We start from the raw sequence: 9,100 nt of genomic DNA on the forward strand, positions 1-9,100 counted from the left end.
GATTCGCGCGTTTTCTGCTATTCAGTAAGAGTTTGCGCTCAATCAATCATTGACGGAGTTCGTATCAGCCTGTGGTCCAGTGACTTATCTCTTCGAATAAATGCCCTCGATGTTTTCGAGTACATTTTTCAATTTAAGCCTTTAAATACGTTGTCGACGATTTTCCTTGAATTCGATAAGGGTACTACGATCAAGTTTGAAAACGTGAGGCATTCGTATACTGTAGCTTGAGCTGTGTAAGTGTGATTTTACGAAGTTAACTAGGGCTTATCATTGATTGCAATGAAATATCATTACCGAATAATGAATATAATTAGCAATTTAAGTAAAATATTGCCTTAATTCTGTGAACTTTTATTACAAATCTCTTCTAAAAAATAAGTAACAAAAATTTTCTTTAAATCGTATTGGCTAGATTTAAATTTCATTTACAAATTAAAGATTTATCCTATTGAAATATAGAATATATAAAATGTTTATATATAAATTAAGATTTTTTACACCTTGTTTAACATTTAAACTTTTTTTGTTTTATAAATTAATTCAATACAAATGCAGTTCTTTTCTGAATTTTTCTTTATATTTACATAAAAACTTAATTACTATGCGTAACATATATCCATCGAAGTTTTATAATTTTTTAAATATTATGCAAACTGTAATGTTAATCGATAAATTGACAATACTGTTTAATGGTGAATTAAAATTTTCATCGGAGTGCGTCATTTCTTACATTACAGTTAACATTTATGGTTTATTATAAAATAATTCTGTCTTTCTTTGTCAATCAAGCTTAATAGATTATTATACGATAGTTTAAAGAACGGTTGAAAGTCACAATAGAAAAAATTAATTTTGCTATTCAAATAGCAATTTTTTAACTGTAAATATAACTATTGACGGGGGGAAAAATGAAAAGTTAGATTTCTAGGTTAGATGATAAATTAAATAAATAAAGATACAATGTAATTGAAAACTTATCGGCCATATTCTTATTCTATAATGAGAATTGAATGTAATATGATCATTAATTTAAATTAAAGAGTCAATGTTTATTGTTTACCGTATTAGTTGAAACGTGATAATATTTTTTGAATATTACATAAGTATATATTTTTATACAGAGTTTTATCGTAAATTTTTATTATACTAATTTCACTTTAGAGAATTTCAATAATACTTACGGAGTGTATTGTTCGAGGTTATTTATGTTAATTATAATGTATTAGTTTGTGCATATAACTGTAAACACGAAAAATTTTAGTAATATATTGTTTATTATTTGCTTAAATTATATATTTAAAATTTTACATTTACGAAAAGTATATTGAAAAGTTATTAAAAAAAGAAAAACAAAAACTCCAAAAATCATAAAATCCTATATATGTAGGTATATAAATAGATGAAAAGATAAAAAGATAAGTAGATAAGACCAAAATGCGTAAGTAGATAAGTATGTAAGTAGATAAATAGAATTAATCAAAGTATTAATACTTATTAAATATAATTGATAAATATATTCGTATATGAAGATTTATTTTGTATAAATGTGCTCATTTGGAATTTTGGCTTTTGTACGTGGAATTTGTAAGTGTCCGAGCATTCGCAAATATTTTTCATCAAGCAGTGTACTTTGTAAGTTTGATGATTCTTTTTTTATTAATTAAGCGAATAAATTATATTTCCATATTCTATATCGTTTAATTATTTACGATAAAAGGATCAAAGAACAAAAATTAAGTTAGTGCGAATGTATCTAAATTGCGGATAAATCTGAATACTCGTAGTATTATTAGAAAAGTAAGGCAAATATGATAATATTCATATGTAAAAGTTATAGAGTAATAAAGAAAAGGTAAAAAACTAAAAATATTGATATAATGCAGATATCTGAAGCTCAAATATATTTTAACTTACATACCTTTTATAATTGGATACTGGATATAGTTTTTAATGACACTAGGAGATTGAAGTACAATGAGAAAAATAATTATTTGATTACGCTTGATAATGAATTAATTAACGTTTAACAATCAGAATGAATAAATCATAATGTTTAAAAATAATTTCAACGGCCTTAGTTGGTTAAAAAATAAAATATAATTTATTAATTTTCACCGGGATTAAATATCATTCAAATATAAGAGTTAAATATTTAAATATTTAATAATTTTATTAAAATATTTATTGTAATAATAATGTTATTGATAGATCTATTCTATAAATTGATTTATAATTTTTTTTTTTTTTTTTTTTTTGTACATTTTAAAGTTCTTAGAATTCATAGGCAACATTAAAAATTTATCAATTCTCTTTTGTTAAATCATACGTTTCAATAAAAAAAAAAATATTATTTTTAATTGTTGTGCATTTATTTTATGAATGTAGGAAAAACGAATGAATATCTTAATTTAAAATGCATCAACCGAACTATATTAATAATCAAAATTATTTATTAAACTTTATTATATTTTATATTTAATAATTAAATTAAATAATACTGAATACTTACCATCCATTTCCATTGTAATACAATAGAGATCATTATCACTAATTGAATATATATTCACTAAAATGTTATGGAAACTATATGTTGTTGTTTTATAAACTAAATGTGAATTAATTTGGTCCAGAAAATTTGTAAATCTGCATGCAATAAAGAATTATTTCATATTTGTATAGTTTATACATAATAAGTTATTCGAATTAATAGTTATAAGTAGATCAAAATTTTTTTTATCTATTTATTTGGGTTTGTTAATTATGGGTAAATATTAATTTTGTATTAAATAACTTTATATATTTCCATGGTAAATTTTTTTATGTTTTTAAATATCAGCGTTTTTTTTTTTTTTTTTTTTTTTTTTTTTTTTAAATATCAGCGTTTTTTTTTTTTTTTTTTTTTTTTTTTTGTTAAGTTAAAAATAATAAAAGTATTTTATAATTATATATATAATGTTAAAAATGAAAGGCGTATATCCGTTGTACGTGTTTTCAAACGAAAATAACAATTTTTGATTATCGATTTATTTTTAATAATTATATGTTAAATACCATTAATTTAATATTTACTTTAATATATCATATCAATCAAGAATTTAAATATTAAATAACAAAGAGACATTGAATATATTATAATAGAAATTGTCGAATATCGTGTATTAACATGTTACGTATTTGAGGAATACTTTAAAGAAAAACCAGAAACTAAAAATTTATATTTAGTAAAATGAAATATTTAATCATTTATTATTTTATCATAACTATTATTCATGATTTTATGTATATATCAAGAACTTATATTTCAATACTTTTATATATCTATATTAATAATTTTTCTGCCGAATTTATACTTTATCGATAGACATCTATAAAGGTCTATTATTTTCAAGACTAATGTTTATTTATATTATCTATGTATAAAAGTATCTTATATAGATTTTATTTATTAGATACAGATAAATTACTCATAATGCTCATTGAACTTTATAATTTCAGTCTATATTTATGTAAAATAAGAAGATCTATAATTCTTAGTATAGATATTAGCTAAAAGTTATTTTACTCTTGATTTGTTATTACTTTGAAGTGGTGAAAGAAGGAATCCAATTAATCGGTTGAATTGCATTATCTTAAAACTTATGTTTACTAAATTCTTGAATACACTGTTTATTTACCGACGAATAAATAAATTTTCAATTTCTCAACAAAAATTATAATCATTAAAAGTCTCATTTTTAATAAACTAAAATAATAAAGTAAATATTATAAGTTCTCGAAATTATTAGCACCTTAAAAATTTTAGCGTAAGTTATATATTAAATCGAGTTATATGGGAAAACATAAGTTTACTATAAATGCAAAAACTCATAGCATCAAATCCCGTCTTAATAGAATTTGGACATAGGCCAAGACAACTTTCGAGCTTACCGACAAGTACTTTTTGACACACAATCGTCTATATGTGTTTCTCTACTTTCGTATTTGTTCCAAAAGATTTTGGCTTGTTGCCAAACTTATATGAGTGTGTGTATGTGGTTCAACAGCAAGACGGGAATTTTTTATATAGTGCAACGATCAATTGGCATTAATAAATCATCTCACTGCTTTAATTAGATGGATGAAACGGTAAAAGTACTTGTCTCTAGTAATAATTAACTTTTATTTAGTTTTGAATAAATATGGTATAAATATCATACTTAGACATTTCTTATATCAATACATTAATTCGGAATTAATTTTAGTAATGTATAAATTACCATCTAGTTTCATTGTATTCAAAGAATAATGTTTTGAAACATTAAAGATCATTAAAATATCAATTATATTGTTAAAATATGTTCTTCTTTCGATAATTCAAATAAACTAGTCTATTCTTTAGAAAATTAATGGCAAATTAAATTAAGAAAATTGAATAGAATCTCGGTGTATTAATTCATGAACATATGATAAGTGCCAGATATATTTCTTAATTTTATTTAATGAGATCGAATACACTTGAGATATTTCGTCTTAAATCGTTCAGCGTTTTCATGGTTTTATCGATCACTTCGTATATTTAGATATTAAATTGCGATGAATAACACCTTTGTACTCGTAAAACTGAAATTTAGTCCATTAGAGCATGATCTCTAAATCTAGAAGTAGAATAAACTAAATATAGAATTATCTTCATAAAATTACGAAGTTTATCGTCAAATATAAACACTTTGTTTTTTATTTTACGAGTTATTCAATAAGTCATTGAACGTCATGTGCTTATGAATATTTTTGTCATTATCAACGACAGTTATAATATAACGAAGGAAGGCTAGACTTAATTTTTGCAAGCAGTCGTTCAATGAAAATTCAATGAACGTGTCTACAAAGTTATCTATCCAATTGAGGATGTAGCCATACCTTCAATTGCTAAAACCGTCTTGATATTATTTCGTTAGCGCCACCAATTGATCATAATTTGCGAAGAATGAGCGGTTCGAATAATACGATTTTCCCAACCTTTGACCCCTTTACAATTTTTGAGAGATCAATTAGTTTGAATCTAGTTTGTTACATTGAAAATAATATTATTTTCTAGAGAATGGATTGCTATATGGAAATTTTCTTTGCAACAGCCCTTTTCATTAATGTCGCGAATATCGCTACATTGGACGTAATATTGTACATAATTGTAATGGAAAGTTTGGTAAAACTGATTGTCAATGGACTATGTTAATACTTTACATTTCTGATGTAATATACTAATTAAAAAAAAATTTATTACTAATATAAGCTAACTATTTTTCATTTCTATGAATTTGAATATTTCGAACAATCCACAATATAATGCTCTAATGTATATAATGCACATAATAAAAGAAATTATCAGGAGTTTAATTTTAGTTGCAATTGGAAAATTTTAGTATTATTAAAATTATCGAATATATTCACATATACGCAAGTAGTATACATTTCCATGAAGTGAAAAACTATATAATTGTGTTTCAATATATCACGCATTGTTAGCAAAAGTACAAAACATCGAAGTTTAGAAAAAAAAAAAAAAAAATGTAAATTTTAGCCTATTTCATGATGGTTTCACCATGGTAATAATTATGTACTATTAATGTATTTTATCGGTAATAGCTTATATATATTCAAATAAACATGGGGGAAAAGAAGGAGTTTCTTTGGACGTATTGTAAATAAATAAATTTGTGAATGTTGGAAGATATAATTTATTAATTAAGTTGTATAAATTAAGGACTTCTTAATTTAGCAATAAAGACAAATTAAGGCTGACTCGTTATGATAATTGGCTGATGTATGAAGATATATCACAAGTAATAAGACTGTCCGTCGTTTCGATGATGCCGAAACCCATAATGCTTCTTTCGGCGCTCATCTCGATACATTTACAAAACATTATAGTTCCATTATCTGCAGACCCTCCATGATAAACTATCCTTACGTTTGACAGTAATTCGTTGAAATTTTTGTTAATTTTATCTTCTATTGAGTTTACTCATCCGTTACATATATAGTTGACTACATATTTAAAATAGTTGAAATCAAAGATGGCGTAGTAAAATGTCCAATTGATGTAAAACAATCTTAGCTTAAAGTTGGTCGGATTACGGTGCAGATTAAAAAAATAATAATATCTAATCCTCGCATTGATAAATTATATAATAAAAATTTGCTAATTCCGGATAAATCTTAATTTAAATGAATTATAAAAAGACATGAAAAAAAAAAAAAAAAAAAAAAAGAAACTTTACAACAAGTTTTTACGTAACAAATAAACCATTTGAAATATGTATTCAACTTAGATCATACACAAAATAAATGACAATATTTGTATTTCACAATCTCTCGTTCGGTATATTTAATATAAATAATAATGATAACGGACCACTTGTAATGTACAAAATGTTCGGGAAGAAGAGAGAGGAAATTTGTTTTTGTACAAAAAATATTTAAGGACGTGTACTTATATAAAATATCTACAGTAACATGGTGATGGCAAGGAAAGAAAATGCTTAAAATGCTTGTCTATATAGTGGAAGAAAGTCTCACTCTCTCCTCTCTTGTTCTCGTTCGGTTCATAAGAAAAAAATCATACGTATTACAATTCTAGAGGGTTTTCCTATTTACAAAATTATAATTTTGTTCAATTCTTTAGATCGAAGCTTTAATAGATACAACCATGATCAAATTATTTAAAGATAAAATTTCCTTCTGTATTCCTTTGAATAGCTTTAGAATAATTTAAATACTAATTATTATAATTGGAGAATGTAACCGACTATTTTCCCTAATAATTATAATATACTTTGCAAATTGTAGGTTGCATTTTGTGTTATAAATATTGAATTATTTATAAAATGTTTCAATAAATTACAGTTACATTTTATAATTTTTTAAATACGTTCGCTATACATTTATCTGAAGAATTTTTAATAGTTTCTTATAATATTTAATGTTTTAATGCTTTCCATTTATATCAAATTTGATAATGTAGTATAAATAAGTTGGTATTTACAATTTTGCATATTTACTATGCATAATTTTTGAAATAAAATTATTAAATGACAATCAAAGGCTGATCATCACAATTTGCTGAATATAACATTGTTTTCATCTTACAATTATTTTCTGTGAACTTTCAAGTTAAATAATAATAACAATAACAATAATAATAATAATAATAATAATAATAATAATAATAATAATAATAATAATAACAATAGTACTAATAATAATAACAATAGTAGTAATGATAATAATAATAACAATAGTAGTAATAATAATAATCATTATCATCATCATCGTTGTCATCATAATCATTATATTTGCTAATCATTCGATATCATTATTTGTTATGTTTATTAAATAACATAAAATTTCTATTTAAAGTATCAAAATGTTGAAGGAAATTTCAATTGTTTTTTCAATAATTCTTTAAATTCAGAACTGTAATTCAAAGTGCAAAGAAATACGATTTAACTATACTGTAAAGAATGATCATGGCTATATCTCATTAATTTTATACTTAATTTATTAATAGCTTTATTAAACAATCGACACTACTGAATTATACTGGAAAGTAAGTGCACAAGACCGCTTCGTAAAATGCTTAAAGAAGTGAAAAAATGCGATATGAGCTGTCCGATCGGTAAGCTTATAAATATTAATTTTGGTCTACGATTGAAAGATAAGTGTAACACTTTTTTCTAATACGTCAATAATTAATTTTTAACTATATAAATGAATAAAATGACTTTCAATATTAAAAAGAATAAGTTAGTCGAAATGGTTATGAATATTATAAAATTACTCTATCCATTAATTAAATATAAAGTTCGTGATAAACATTTTGTTACATTATATAAAATATGTTTCTTAATGTTTAATGTACTGGAATTGAGTTTTATTACGTATTTACATAACAGATTTACTTGTAAATTACCTGATAGATTAATATATTAGATAAAGTGAATTATTTAAAAATTATTCTAGTTTTGCATATTTTGATTTGCTTATTGTTTATTATCATCTGATTTCTAAATATTTTGATTGGGAAAGTTTAAATCCGTTTTGTTGTTTTGTGGCATACATTAGATAATATTTTAAAAACTATTTCGTTATTTGCAAGTATTTACAATTTATCTCTTTTGAATTGATAATAAGATAATACATTGGCTTATAATAGTTTTTATCTATTTTGAGAATGTTGAAAGTAAAGAAAAATATTTACTTTTACAAAATGTCATATAACCTTAAATTAAGGTGTATAAAAATTACAGTAAGATGAAAACATAAAATATGGCACTGATAAATGTCGTTTTAAACAATGTTTAATAGTCATTTAAAAGTATTTCGATACAAGCTTTCTAGAGTTAATAAATTTTCTTATAATCTATAATAATGCCACATTGCTAATTTAAGTACATTATTTTTGGCTTTCATCTTAATTCCGATATTTGACTAGTATATGGTAATTTACCAGCCCACTTAAACTAATTTATAGCGGTGCAAAATAAAAAAGTATTAAAAAAGTCAAATTGTGTTTCACGAATGCTTTCGGCTTCGTAGCGATCGACTGTTTGTTGCAGCTTACTTTCCAAATATTCATTCCCATACATGCACACGTAACATTATTACATTATTCTTACATTACTCGCACTTTATATACAAATAAACTGCATTCTCTTACAACGAAGAATATAAAAACTAAATGTCGTTAAAAGTACTAAATGAAATATATTTAATGTTTCGTCTTATCGCACAATATGTACAAGTGTTATTTCGACTCCATTTTACATATACAATTTGTCTCGCTGCAGAGGTAAAAGAAAATACCGCGTCGTAATTGTCATGGAAAGTATTTCGAAGATTCCTCTCTGCCATAACAATGCTAATACTACGCCAACGTTTATTAAATCGAGAGTAAGTTTCTGATTTTGTTATTTTGTTAATAAGAGCGAATTAATTAGTGAGCTATATTATGACATCGGGACATTGGTTTATTTGCCAAAATCAATCTCTTTCTCTCGTGATGTTTAATAAACGTCTTTATACGAATGCTCTCGTCGTATACACGATGACGTATAGAATA

The sequence above is a fragment of the Ceratosolen solmsi genome, unplaced genomic scaffold (assembly GCF_000503995.2).
Source record: "Ceratosolen solmsi marchali unplaced genomic scaffold, CerSol_1.0 scaffold2, whole genome shotgun sequence".
Taxonomy (NCBI): domain Eukaryota; kingdom Metazoa; phylum Arthropoda; class Insecta; order Hymenoptera; family Agaonidae; genus Ceratosolen; species Ceratosolen solmsi.